Source organism: Calliphora vicina, chromosome 2, assembly GCF_958450345.1.
Source record: "Calliphora vicina chromosome 2, idCalVici1.1, whole genome shotgun sequence".
Taxonomy (NCBI): Eukaryota; Metazoa; Arthropoda; class Insecta; order Diptera; family Calliphoridae; genus Calliphora; species Calliphora vicina.
Window position 1 is genome coordinate 27,921,718 of NC_088781.1, and position 16,282 is coordinate 27,937,999.

Below are 16,282 nucleotides of genomic sequence, written 5' to 3' on the forward strand. Positions count from 1 at the left end.
AACAAAACTACGTAAGTCAAATCAATTTTGTTCATATATTTTGCATGATTTCTTATATGTTGTTTCCAAAAAGAAAATAGTTGTTCAAACGTTTTTTATTTATTTTTTAGTGAAGCGTATCTCGGAGAGAGCGTTCTGCATCGATGAAAATAAACAGCAGTCGGACTGCCCATGGTCTGCACTATATCGGGTAAGGTAAAACTTCCCAACCACTTTTTAACAAGTACTGCACGGCCACATGAGCGTTGTCATGATGAAATATTACGATTTCATATCATAGCCAGTGCTCGCTTTAAATTAATCAGTTGTATTCTGTATCCATTTTTCATCGGAAGTAATGATTCGGTGCAAAAAATACTTTCTTTTGTAGCGTTCAAACATAATTTCGAACATGCAAAATTGTCTTTCAAGGTATCTCGAGTTCAATTCGTATGATAACCAATATTTTTTGCCTTAAGATGAATCCAGCTGCTTGCAAACATTTTATAATTGCTGCCCTTACTGCATTTGAAAACAATCTTCATGGAGTAATGCCTCCATTAAAAATACCCAGCAAATCAAGAGCTAGTGTAAGTTGTGTGTGACCTGCAAAATGCGACAGACGTGCTAAAATTAATTAGACTTAATTTATTTCATATAAAACCCTACATAAATGGATAAAAGAGGAAACCCCATTACTTTGTGCTACGATTTAGCACTTGCTCTAGTTCTAGACAGTCGTCCATAGAGAGTTGACCGTTCTTTTATCTCAAACTGAGTCTACAACAACCATTAATTAGAAGCCAACATTGCCCCATGATACTTAGTTTATCATTAGCAAGTCGGCTATAGTCGGGTTGTATACTGGATATTTCTTTCAAAACTAAGTAAGTAGTTTACTCTATGAAAATTTCTTTAGTTCAATTATCGTAAAATAAAATTGTCCCATATTAGCTGAAAAAACTAAATCAACCAACATGGTATCAGTATTAATTTCTTGGTTAATTTAAATACTACCAAAATAATAGTGGTTCTTTAAAACAAAAACACCATACCACACTTACCATCTTCTCAACAATTTCGAGCATCTTAATTCTTGCGCAAACACTTGGTTACATTCTCCAATCGTGATAACGATTACAACGTATTAAATTTGTAGCAACATTGACTATGACGACGACAATATCAGCAACCACCCATCACCTTGTTGCAGCAGGAGTTGATGTGATAACCATAAATTATATGCGAATATCCAAGGAAACACAATATCCTTTGTTTCTTCTGCCTCAGTGAAAGTTAACAACTCAGAGACATGCATAAGAATAACTGATGTAAAAAGTAATGATTTGCCAAAGACTCTGATGCTATATTCTGAATTCCCATTCAGACTGTGAGTGCATGTGTGTTTTTGATGTTAACGACAATGATCTTTAAATATTTCACTACAACAAGTTGAAATACTTATGCAATTGTATTGCGAATGGGGTGGTTGAGTTTTTTTGGATAGTAAATGAATGCAACCACAGTTGCAACATTTGCTGGAAATTATTTATTCATTTTTGTGCACTCTATAATAGGTGATGGTTGGTGATTTGTGTGTTTGTAATATAACAATATTTTAACTCGCCTTGATTTTGAACAAAATGCCGTTGTATTTCCACGACATACTCACTTTGTTAATTCGCCTGGATTTGTACGTCTACAACTTGCATATGTATTCCAATAGAAATGAGTATATCCTTTTTGAATTGTATTATTATATATATTTATACCCTACACCACCATAGTGGGGAGGGTATTATGCGTTTGTGCAGATGTTTGTAACGCCCAAAAATATTAGTCTAACACCTACCTTAAAGTATACCGATCGACTTAGAATCACTTTCTGAGTCGATTAAGCGATGTCCGTCCGTCTGGTTGGCTGGCTGGCTGGCTGGCTGGCCATGTAAACCTTGTGCGCAGAGTACAGGTCGCAATTTTGAAGATATTTCGATGAAATTTGATACATATTATTTTTTCGGCTCAAGGACCAAGCCTATTGAAACTGGCTGAAATCGGTTCATTATTTCAACTAGCCCCCATACAAATGTCCTCCCGAAATTGGATTTATCGGTCATAAATGTTTAATTTATACATGTATCTCCACAAATTCCGCTCCAAATAAGTTTTATATACACAAAATTCATGTCACCAAATTTTGTTACGATCGGTCCATAATTAGTCATAGCTCCCATATAGACCCGCTTCCGAAAATCACATTAACGTGCATAAATCTCTTAAAAATGTTGGTAAACACACAAAATTCAACATAGTTAACTTCAATATACACATAAATCACACGACCTAATTTCATGGTGATCGGTCCATAATTGGGCATAGCCCCCATATAAGGCCCACTTCCGAAAATCACTCAAAAATATAAATTATTGAAATTTTAAAAGAAAATTTTTGTTTGCTCTTTTACTTAGTGTAGGGTATTATATGGTCGGGCTTGACCGACCATACTTTCTTACTTGTTTTTATTTTTTTACGTTTATTATAATACACTGTCCAACAAATTGAGACTTTCGATCGGAACAGAATAGCGGCCCTATAATTCTGAAAGGGCATGATTTGAAATTTAATCGCAAATATTGGTGATATTTTAAAAAACAATTTCGAACCACCGTAGGCCCGACATATCTAAAAAACTAATAAAAGATCGAACAAATTTAAAAAAAATAAATAAATAAACCTAAATAACTCTTGACCTAAATGTGATAATTTGCATATGTATATATATTTTTTGTAGATCTTCTCTAGGACTATTTATATTTTAAATATGAGCTCTTTCGAATCATAAATAGATTTTTTGTGATTTTTTTTTAAAAATGTGGCGTGTAATTTTGCTAATTAAGCGTCAAGAGCTTTATTTACAACTTTGGTATCTTTGGTGACCCCCACTGAAATTTTCCGGCAAAAGATTTCGTCGAATATTTTGATCCTTAAATGTCTTTTTTGAAAGGTCTTTTTTAATTTTCTCGAAAAAAGGATCAAATTGACCCCTAAGGAGAGGAGCTAGAGGGTTAAGATCTTCCACAAAAATGATCCCCATAAAATTCCATAATACAACTCGGACCATAAGAATTCTCTCAGATATTAACTTACAACATTTTTTTCAGTTAGTATACAGCTCCATTCGATCAAAAAATTAAAAAAAAATAAAAAAAATTCAGACCAGCTGGACTATATGTTTATTCTACAAAAAGGCTCTACTCAAGATGCCCTTTCAGAATTATAGGGTCGCTATTCTGTTCCAAAAATGCTGTTGGACAGTGATATTATTCCTGTCTTTAATTTCTAGGCCTTACAATATGTAATTAAATCTTAAGATATCATAGTAAATCAGCTCTGCGCAGCCTTGAGCTCTCTTGAGTTACTGTACGTAGCCTTGCGAGCGGGTTCGGATGATGATGCAATTTTGATAAATACGCTTCACGAGTTTTTCTCAATTCATCCTTGGCCAAGCGTACATCTAAGTCTCTGTGGATGTTCTCGTTTCTTATGTACCATGGAGCTCCCGTCATGGTTCTAAGAATTTTTTATTGTGCCCTCTGTATAAGATCTATACTGGTATTGCTTTCTGTTCCCCATAATTGGATTCCATAGGTCCAAATTGGTTTTAAGACTGTCGTATACAGGATGACTTTGCAGCTAAGGCTTAATTTCGATTGGTGGTGGATTAGTTAGTCTAAATTAGAAGCTTTAAGTTTCATGTGGAGCCGCTTGGCTTCTATGTACCGACGCCAAGTAAGACGTCTATCTAAATGAATGCCAAGGTATGTAACGTGATCAGACTGTAGGATGTTCACACTGTTTAGTGTCACTGGTGGACAATTTCCTCTCCTAAGTGAAAACGTTATGTGCTTGCTTTTAATTTCGTTCACTTGTATTCTCCAATTTTTAACCACGTATCCACGTGCCTGAGCTAATTATCACATTTAAGTCCACATGAGAACTAAGAATTGCAGTGTCATCTGCAAAGGTGGAAATGGTTAATTCTTCAGACTCGGGCAAGTCTGAGGTATAAAATAAGTACAGGGTTGGTCCTAGAACACTTCCCTGAAGTACACCAGCATTGATCGCATAGTCGGTTGTCACATAATCGCCGCATTTTATCCTAAACATCCGATAGGTAAGACTCTAGTATTTTGTGAGTGCTAGAAGACAGTAGGCATTTAATCTTGTTTATTAGACCTTGTCAAAAGCCTGGGCAACATCTAGAAATATTGCCGAACACTACTTTTTTAGTTCGAAAGATATTCGTATCTTTCCAGTTAGGTGGTTAACTTGCTCAATTGCTACGTGATGTTTACGGAATCCGAATTGATGATCTGGGATCATGTTTTGACTATTTAAGAATATTAAAAATTTCCCTTGGATTATTCTCTCATATAGTTTAGACAAACAAGGCAATAAGCTAATAGGTCTGTAGGATGATGCCAATGTCAAATCCTTTCCTGGCTTGGGTATCATTATAATTTGGGAGATTTTCCAATCATTCGGTAATACTCCTAGAGACAAGATCGCATTGAATAATACTGTGAGCACAATAATTGCCACATCTGGTAGGTTTCAAATCATGGAAGGTGTATTTAAATCATAACCTGGTGATTTTTTTTAGCTTAAGATTGTCCTTTATGATCTTCTGAACTTCTTCTATACTAACATTGATTAGTTCGGAGTCTGTTTCTATGCGAACAGGTAAATCACAGAATACAAAATTATTTGATGGGGAGTTTAGTTGGAACACATTACTTAAGTATTCAGCGAAAACTACGGCTTTATCCTTTGCACTACGTGCCCAGGAACCATCAGATTTTCTTATCGGACTTTGACCCTCTACCGATGGCTTTTATGTTCTTAGCTGCCTTCCCAAGGGAGAAGTTTGTGTGCTTAGTACTGGTTAAACTTTCAATATAGTTTCGATTTCAGCGATCCTCTTCAGACTGAAGGGCTCTTTTTAATTTCTTTCTTTCAATGGACAGCCTCTGCTTAGCAGCAGGGGATCTGTTGTGTTGCCAATCTCTTCTACATATCCTCTTTTCGATGAGGAGTCTATTAATTTCTACATTAGAAATACACATTTTACACGCAGAGAAAAATATAGTTGGGCATGGTTACTGTAACCATTTCAATATTGTTACAAGTTTTTTAACTATATTATAGTCACAGTAACCATTTACATGATTGTGGTAACCATAATATGGTTAATTTACGATTCACATATATATGGTTACAGTAAACAAATATATGTTTGTGACAACCATTCATATGATGAAGGACTTATCATATTATGGTGCTCTCGGCTTAAGGCTTATCATAATCTGAGAACAACATATTATGATAAAATTATTCATCATAAATATGGTTGCCACAAACATATATTTGTTTACTGTAACCATATATATTGTTGATATAATCATGTGAATCGTTAATTAACAATATTATGGTTACCACAATCATGTAAATGGTTACTGTGATTATAATATTGTTAAAAATCTTGTAACACTATATAAATGGTTACAGTAACCATGCCCAATTATATTTTTTCTCTGCGTGTAGGTTTAGGAGGAGGAGGTATTACTATATAAATACAGATTTTGTACAGCTCCACTACATTCGCATTAACCGTTTCTGTTACCATTACCTCTCCTCTATTTTCTTCCATTTCACCATCTGCACAATGAAACCAAAAGTCTTTTATGCAAATGCCATAAAAACTGTTGACTTTTTATCTGCCTCACGCCCTTTTTAACTGCATGTTCCATTCCTTCTTATAAATTTTTACAAATTTTCCAGTTGCATTTTAACTAGTTTGCATAAATGCATGTTGCACACACTCAAACAACCTCATACCCATGAAGGAAGACAGCAGAAACATCACCAAAAGCAGGAACATGCATAAATACTTGTTTGGAGGATTTTGGAATCCTATAGTCTGAATTTCGTTTGGTTGGGTGGCTGGCATTCGTTTGTTATTCATGAAATTTTATTTTTGGTTAAATTATTTTAACGCTTATAAATTTGTTGTGAAGTTCTTGTAGAAAATGTATTTTTTTCCTTTTCTTTTCTTTTGCATTACACGCGTCTGTTGACATTCCTTATTTTTTGGTTTATTTGCGTATGCGTGTAATAAGATTAACCTTAACTTGTATTTTTCTTTTTTTTTCTTCAAGTAGCTCATATGGTTACAAAGTATTTATGCAAATTTTAATTCTCTGGTTAAATGTGTTGGCATTGTTTAAATGCATGTATGCAATTTCGTAATAAAGTGTAAAATTTATTTAAAAAAAATACATACTTGAGTGTTTGGGGAACAAATTTATGATAATGCAATCAATTATGCTTCAAATTATTAAATCTATAAACTGAAACAATACAAAATTATAGCAGACAGGATCTTATGGCAACAACCTTCGGCACACGAAAAGGATCAAGAATATCGCATTGGATCGTACAAACTCTTTATGAATCATCAAGACTTGCACAACTAGAGCATCAAATGACATCATATATGATTGAAATATTAGGAAAAAGTGAAATGAGATGGAATGATAATGACGAATTTATCACAGGGAATGGTAATACTATACTCTAGAGTGGAAAGGAAATGGAGGCAAGAGTGGAGTTGGAATTATAATATCGAATAAATCCAGGAACTCCATCCAAACATAGAATCCTATATCAGATCGAGTAATAATATCTCGCTTCAAGAGTAGAGTATGAATTCTACGAAAAAGTAACAACCATGCTCAACGAGATCCGAAGAGGAGATATTGAAGTACTCATGGGTGACTTTAACATAAAGATAGAAAGTGAGAACACCAGCATCCGTACTACTATTATAACGCAAGGTTGTAGAGTTAGAAACAACAACGCTGAGCGGTTAATAGAATTTTGCCAAACATTTCAACTCGTCATTTGTGACTCCGTTTTCCCGCACTAGGATATACATAAATATACATGCACATCAGCGAGCGTGATCAGAAAATGGAGATTGTCAGAAACAGAAGAGGAGCTAACATTGAAAGTGATCATGAACTCATCACAGAAGAAATCAAGATATAGATAAAATGGCAAGGAAGAACAATCAGACACACAAGACGAAAACGGCTCTACCTACATCAACTTCAGAACAACGTCACTAGCAATACGTTAGCAGTAGTAATTCAGCTATCATCAACCCAACACCACTCATGTGAAGATATCATTTCAATATATTATCAAGTCACAGAAGACTGGGTATAGTGCAGCCATAAAGACAAACCTGGATATCAAACGACACTTGCAACTTAATTTCTCAAAGAAGGAAAGCTTCAACTGCACAACAACAATACTACAAGGCAGCAGTACCAACTGTCGACTAATCAAGTAAAGAAAGCAGCAAAAAGAGATAAAAGAAATTTCCTGGATGGGCTAGCAAAAGCAGTAGCATAATCATGACGAAGCTTCATCAGACGATAGATTGTCTCTCTAATCAAAGGTGTATCAGGAACTAAGCTGATCGCAGTGGTTTACTATTAACAACAATGATGAAAAGGCGCAGAGATGGAGAGGGCATTTTGTAGAAATTAGTAACGTCATCTGAAGATAACGAAAGAACAACAGTCCTGTACTAAATATCTTGAGAATTTCATGCAACCCTCCCAATCTAGATGAGACAAAAGAGGCCATCATAAAATTAAGAAGTGATAGTGCAGCTGGCGAAGATGGTATACCAAAATTCAACGGTTAGACATCGAAACCACAGATGAACTTCTACAGCCTCACATCAGTCTGGGAGAAAGAGAGACTACCTCAAACTTGGGAAAAAGGCGTAATTGTAAAGCTAACGAAAAGTGACGATTTGACATATCGCAATATCTGGAGAGGAGTTACTCTGCTTATATATATACTGACAGTCATAGCAGAGGGAATAATTCAAAACAATATAGGTAGAAATCTGCAAGATGAACAGGCATGTTTCATTTCAAATAGAAGCTGCTTATATCATTTCAATATTCTACGCATTAAAGAAAGCCTTCGATACTAGCAGACAAACTGCCATATGGAAATCATTCAGTAGGAAAGGAGTACACCTGACAATAACTCGAATCATTAGAGCTATGTACGAGTATGCATAACTCTCAGACCTTTACAACGGCAACATCAGTCAACCATTTAATACTTACTCAGGAGAAAAACAAAGATACCCTTTATCACGTCAACGGTTCACTATCGTGCTGTATTATATAATGAGCTATGTCTGTTTAGAGAGAAGAGGAAGGAATTATATAGAGTCTCTCACGCCAACTCGAGTATTAGAAGTATACGGATGATATTTGTCTACTTTCGCACAAAATCTTTAGCATGCGGGCGAAACTACCAGATCTAGGAAGATTACGGTTATAAAGAAAACCAAAGCCATGATAATTATCTATTTTAGCACAGAGATCATCACGCTAAAGAGATGAGGAATTAAATGGTGTCTCTCATACCAACTCGAGGATTTGGATTATGCGGATGATATTTCTACACTCTCGCACAAAATCTCCAACATTCAAACGAAACTACAAGATCTGGACAGATTACGGTTATCAAGAAAACCAAAGCCATGAGAATTATCAAGAAGATTATTCTACAAGGCCAACTTGTTAAATACGTAGATAGTTTCTACTATCTAGGCAGTATAGTAACAAGAAACAGGTTCAACGAGAGCAACATTCGGGCGACTGCATTCAGTATTGAGAAACTCTCAAATATCTAAACGAACCAAACTCTGAATATACAATGAATCGGAATAGACTTGGCTAATATCATCACGCAAAAATTACAGGTTGTCATCAATAAGTATCTCAGAATCATATTCACGTTATTCTGGCCCAACACCATTAGCAACATGGATCTATGGAATTTCACCAATGAGGAACCATTACTGAAACAAATAAAACTCAGAAAATGGACGTGCATCGGCAATATTATCAGGAAAATGCCCGATAGTATTACAAGGATGGAGGTAGAGTGGAATCTTCAAGGCTCAAGAAGTCGTGGTCCATCCAAATCCACAATGCACAGTGGGGCAGAATCAAAATTTTTTGGAAATAAATCTGACATTTCTAAACGGCTGGTCCGATAGGGATAAAATTTGAAGTGGGCGTAGACATGGAGTGCGTGTGCAATTTATCTCTTATAATTTCCGAGTTATAAGTCGAATTAGTTTTATTAGTTAGACAACTAAATTACGAATAACATACAAAAAATTTCAGAGCAATATCAATTATGTATCCAAAAATAAAAAAATAGTTGATTTTTGCTGTTTTTTTGGGCGAAAAGGTGATTTAACTCTTTTTTAATTAAAAAAAAACTTTCTTTAAGAATATATAACAATTTTATGTTAATCTGAAAGATATCTTTACGGAGAATATTTTGATATAAAAAACATGTCCTATTATTCGAATATGTCGCCGCTACGCCTTTCGATATTTGACCTATATTTTATCAAAAATTCAAATTTGAGCCACATGTTCTAAAATCCCAAAGCTGGGATCAGAAAACAAAAAGCAGCTTTGAAACCCTGATATGTTCCCTATTTATCGCTAAAGTATTTTCCCAGCCACGAAGGAAATGTGGACCCTATATGCAAAAGTGTTAAAAATACCATTTTTGGGATTTTCGCTCAAATTTTTAGGAATTGAGGGATTCCCTTTCACCTTTTGATAAATTTCATTGAGTTTCGTTAATAAATAAAGATTTTATTACATATTACATATTCATTGAGTTTCTAAAACTAAAATTTATATCAAAATTTTAATGGGATTGCAAATATTAGGAACAATTTGATCCACATTTATTCCGAGCTATATGTTTTTGTTTAGATAAGTTAATTTTTGGTCTTACAAAAAAAATTTCAAGTCAATATCTCAATTAGAATCCAAACATATGCCACTTTAAAACTCCGTCCTTCAAAAATATTACACTTTTTCATACTAAAAATTTTTTTTATAAATTTTCTTAATGTGGCTGACTCAGAACCAATGACTTGTGTTGAATAAAATATTAAGAAAATTTTTTAGTATGAAAAAGTGCAATATTTTGAAGGCAGATTCTTCATCCCCTAAACTGTTCTGGGTTCTGCAAATATTTCATAATAGCAACTGAATTTGTTACCAATCGAATGATTGCACATATAGAATTTGTCGATTATATCAATAGAAAGTCAGTTGATAAAGAAGAATTTCGGTTGAAGCAACCAAACTTTTGATACCCCTTCTAAAATTTTGTAGTCACAACTGTAAAATTCGGTGTTTAAAGTAGAATCATTCGATTGGTAACAAATTCAGGGTTCTGAAAGAACGTAGCATCATCTCCAAATATTATCATTGTATAAAGTTTATATACTAAATGAAAATAGCTCACCTAATTGTGTCCAATATTAATAATACATACATTTTGACTTCATGTTTTTCCTCAACCTAGTGTATCTTGAGGTTTCCATATAGACTTCAAAGTTTATCCTTTTCGTTTTTGAATTTATCCCTTATATGAATTATGTAAACGTAGGTACTATTTAACAGATAAGATTTACTTTAAAATGTCGAGCTATGCCAACAAAGATAGAGGAACTCGGGAACAAAATCAAATGCAAAGAGTGGAAGAGTGGTATAAATTGGTTCCAAGGCTTCGATCGCTACAAGCGTTCTCATAATGAATCCATTATCTTATCCAACATGTATTAGATATCAGATATCACAGCATTGTTTGTTTAACCCTTTAGATTTTAAACTTATAATCTCTTGATTTACTTTTGTATTACTAACTATTACAAAATTAAACGTTTAATTAATTTTTTTTTTTTATAAAAACACAATAACTTATAAAATATTATAAATTATGTTGACCTAAATACATAAATTAATTGTCAACACAAAATGGGTGGAGGAGCTCAGGCAGTAGGAATATACTTATTTAGCAGCAACAATAGCAAGAAAACAATGTACCGAACAGATATATACATACACATGTTAGTAGATGTAATAAAGAATCATGATATAATGATTCAATTAAAAGACAACTTGCATAAATTACTACTTTGGAATATTAAATGATTCTTATTGAAATATGAGCGTTCGTAATAGTCATAATGAATGTGTATATATAGTATGTATGTATAAATATAGACATAAGCATTATACATACATATAAACTTAAACTGTGCTTATGTATAAATTTTGCACACATAAACACATACAATGTATATATATGCATATAACAATAATGCATACTTGGCAACACAAATACTTGCTCGCATGTATCTCTCTGTATGCACATAAAGATTTATACTTGACGCATTGCAAGCTCGAAAACAAATATTTCACATACGCCATGCTGAACAAAACAATTCAATGGAATTCATATTTAGAGCAAAATATATGTATTTGCATCACTCATGTTTGCACTCGTACTTACTCTATCTGGTGTCTAGGAAAGTACAATAATTATCTATTGTTCAAGAAAGACCATTTAGACACTATACACCAGAGACTAATATAATTAATTTATTTAATTTTTCTTAAAATTTTATGGTATTATACAAATATTATTTAAATTACAAGCAGCAGTGTTCTGATGTGTAATTTGTATGAAATTCTTTAAAACAATTTCAAAATTTCATAAGTACCATTGAGGTTACACACAATGAGCGTTTGAACATATCGATGGTATTAATATGTGTGCCGCTACTACAACTTAGTCAAATAAAAACTAGAATCCGGGACAAATATCTTATTGATATTTAATTCACTCAAATCCTACTGATAATTAGAAGACGAAATGGAAAAACATCGACAATCTGTGATCACTTTAATTTTCAATAAACACTAGAAATGGCCGTAAGTCAGTAAATAGTGGTCCAAAAAAAGACACTCATTATATGAAACTCAACTGAATCATAAAAGTGGCTATAAGTCGGTAAATACTAATCCAAATGCAAAAAGGACGATCATATGTGATCACTTATATTTTCAACCAATCAACTGAAACATAGAACTGGCTATATGTCGGTAAATAGACGTCCAAATAGAAAAAGGACGATCAGTGTAATCACTTATAATTAAAGCCAAAAATCGATTTTTCATACGAAAATCAACTGAAATATAAAAGTGGCTATAATTCAGTAAATAGTGGTCGATATGGAAAAAGGACGATCATCTGTGATCACTTGTATTTTCACCTAAAAATAAATTTTTCATACGAAAATCAACTGATACATAAAAGTGGCTATAATTCAGTAAATAGTGCTCCAAATGAAAAAAGGACGATCATCTGTGATCAATTGTATTTTCAACCAAAAATCGATTTTTCATACGAAAATCAACTGAAATATAAAAGTGGCTATAATTCAGTAAATAGTGGTCCAAACGGAAAAAGGACGATCATCTGTGATCACTTGTATTTTCAACCAAAAATCGATTTTTCATACGAAAATCAACTGAAATATAAAAGTGGCTATAATTCAGTAAATAGTGGTCCAAATGCAAAAAGGACGATCATCTGTGATCACTTGTATTTTCAACCAAAAATCGATTTTTCATACGAAAATCAACTGAAATATAAAAGTGGCTATAATTCAGTAAATAGTGGTCGAAATGGAAAAAAGACGATCATCTGTGATCACTTGTATTTTCACCTAAAAATCGATTTTACATAAGCAAATCAACTGAAATATAAAAGTGGCTATAATTCAGTAAATAGTGGTCCAAATGCAAAAAGGACGATCATCTGTGATCACTTGTATTTTCACCTAAAAATCGATTTTTCATACGAAAATCAACTGATACATAAAAGTGGCTATAATTCAGTAAATAGTCGTCCAAATGCAAAAAGGACGATCATCTGTGATCACTTGTATTTTCAACCAAAAATCGATTTTTCATACGAAAATCAACTGAAATATAAAAGTGGCTATAATTCAGTAAATAGTGGTCCAAATGCAAAAAGGACGATCATCTGTGACACTTGTATTTTCAACCAAAAATCGATTTTTCATACGAAAATCAACTGAAATATAAAAGTGGCTATAATTCAGTAAATAGTGGTCCAAATGCAAAAAAGACGATCATCTGTGATCACTTATATTTTCAACCAAAAATCGATTTTTCATACGAAAATCAACTGAAATATAAAAGTGGCTATAATTCAGTAAATAGTGGTCCAAATGCAAAAAGGACGATCATCTGTGATCACTTGTATTTTCAACCAAAAATCGATTTTTCATACGAAAATCAACTGAAATATAAAAGTGGCTATAAATCGGTAAATAGTGGTCCAAATGGAAAAAGGACGATCATCTGTGATCACTTGTATTTTCAACCATAAATCGATTTTTCATACGAAAATCAACTGAAATATAAAAGTGGCTATAATTCAGTAAATAGTGGTCCAAATGCAAAAAAGACGATCATCTGTGATCACTTATATTTTCAACCAAAAATCGATTTTTCATACGAAAATCAACTGAAATATAAAAGTGGCTATAATTCAGTAAATAGTGGTCCAAATGGAAAAAGGAGATCATCTGTGACACTTGTATTTTCAACCAAAAATCGATTTTTCATACGAAAATCAACTGAAATATAAAAGTGGCTATAAATCGGTAAATAGTGGTCCAAATGGAAAAAGGACGATCATCTGTGATCACTTGTATTTTCAACCATAAATCGATTTTTCATACGAAAATCAACTGAAATATAAAAGTGGCTATAATTCAGTAAATAGTCGTCCAAATGCAAAAAGGACGATCATCTGTGATCACTTGTATTTTCAACCAAAAATCGATTTTTCATACGAAAATCAACTGAAATATAAAAGTGGCTATAATTCAGTAAATAGTCGTCCAAATGCAAAAAGGACGATCATCTGTGATCACTTGTATTTTCAACCAAAAATCGATTTTTCATACGAAAATCAACTGAAATATAAAAGTGGCTATAATTCAGTAAATAGTGGTCCAAATGCAAAAAGGACGATCATCTGTGACACTTGTATTTTCAACCAAAAATCGATTTTTCATACGAAAATCAACTGAAATATAAAAGTGGCTATAATTCAGTAAATAGTGGTCCAAATGCAAAAAGGACGATCATCTGTGACACTTGTATTTTCAACCAAAAATCGATTTTTCATACGAAAATCAACTGAAATATAAAAGTGGCTATAATTCAGTAAATAGTGGTCCAAATGCAAAAAGGACGATCATCTGTGACACTTGTATTTTCAACCAAAAATCGATTTTTCATACGAAAATCAACTGAAATATAAAAGTGGCTATAATTCAGTAAATAGTGGTCCAAATGCAAAAAGGACGATCATCTGTGACACTTGTATTTTCAACCAAAAATCGATTTTTCATACGAAAATCAACTGAAATATAAAAGTGGCTATAATTCAGTAAATAGTGGTCCAAATGCAAAAAAGACGATCATCTGTGATCACTTATATTTTCAACCAAAAATCGATTTTTCATACGAAAATCAACTGAAATATAAAAGTGGCTATAATTCAGTAAATAGTGGTCCAAATGCAAAAAGGACGATCATCTGTGATCACTTATATTTTCAACCAAAAATCGACTTTTCATACGAAAATCAACTGAAATATAAAAGTCGCTATAATTCAGTAAATAGTGCTCCAAATGGAAAAACGACGATCATCTGTGATAACTTGTATTTTCTGTATAGTGGTCCAAATGCAAAAAGGACGATCATCTGTGACACTTGTATTTTCAACCAAAAATCGATTTTTCATACGAAAATCAACTGAAATATAAAAGTGGCTATAATTCAGTAAATAGTGGTCCAAATGAAAAAAGGACGATCATCTGTGATCACTTGTATTTTCAACCAAAAATCGATTTTTCATAAGAAAATCAACTGAAATATAAAGTCGCTATAATTCAGTAAATATTGATCCAAATGGAAAAAGGACGATCATCTGTGATCACTTGTATTTTCACCTAAAAATCAATTTTTCATACGAAAATCAACTGAAATATAAAAGTGGCTATAATTCAGTAAATAGTGCTCCAAATGGAAAAACGACGATCATCTGTGATAACTTGTATTTTCAACTAAAAATTGATTTTTCATACGAAAATCAACTGAAATATAAAAGTGGCTATAATTCAGTAAATAGTGGTCCAAATGCAAAAACGACGATCATCTGTGATCACTTGTATTTTCAACCAAAAATCGATTTTTCATACGAAAATCAACTGAAATATAAAAGTGGCTATAATTCAGTAAATAGTCGTCCAAATGCAAAAAGGACGATCATCTGTGATCACTTGTATTTTCACCTAAAAATCAATTTTTCATGAATTATAGCCACATAAAAGTGGCTATAATTCAGTAAATAGTGCTCCAAATGGAAAAACGACGATCATCTATGATAACTTGTATTTTCAACCAAAAATCGATTTTTCATACGAAAATCAACTGAAATATAAAAGTGGCTATAATTCAGTAAATAGTCGTCCAAATGCAAAAAGGACGGTCATCTGTGATCACTTGTATTTTCAACCAAAAATCGATTTTTCATACGAAAATCAACTGAAATATAAAAGTGGCTATAATTCAGTAAATAGTGGTCCAAATGCAAAAAGGACGATCATCTGTGACACTTGTATTTTCAACCAAAAATCGATTTTTCATACGAAAATCAACTGAAATATAAAAGTGGCTATAATTCAGTAAATAGTGGTCCAAATGCAAAAAGGACGATCATCTGTGATCACTTGTATTTTCAACCAAAAATCGATTTTTCATACGAAAATCAACTGAAATATAAAAGTGGCTATAATTCAGTAAATAGTGGTCCAAATGAAAAAAGGACGATCATCTGTGATCACTTGTATTTTCAACCAAAAATCGATTTTCCATAAGAAAATAAACTGAAATATAAAAGTGGCTATAATTCAGTAAATAGTGGTCCAAATGCAAAAAGGACGATCATCTGTGATCACTTGTATTTTCAACCAAAAATCGATTTCTCATACGAAAATCAACTGAAATATAAAAGTCGCTATAATTCAGTAAATAGTGGTCGAAATGGAAAAAGGACGACCATCTGTGATCACCTGTATTTTCACCTAAAAATCGATTTTTCATACGAAAATCAACTGAAATATAAAAGTCGCTATAATTCAGTAAATAGTGCTCCAAATGGAAAAACGACGATCATCTGTGATAACTTGATTTTCAACCAAAAATCGATTTTTCATACGAAA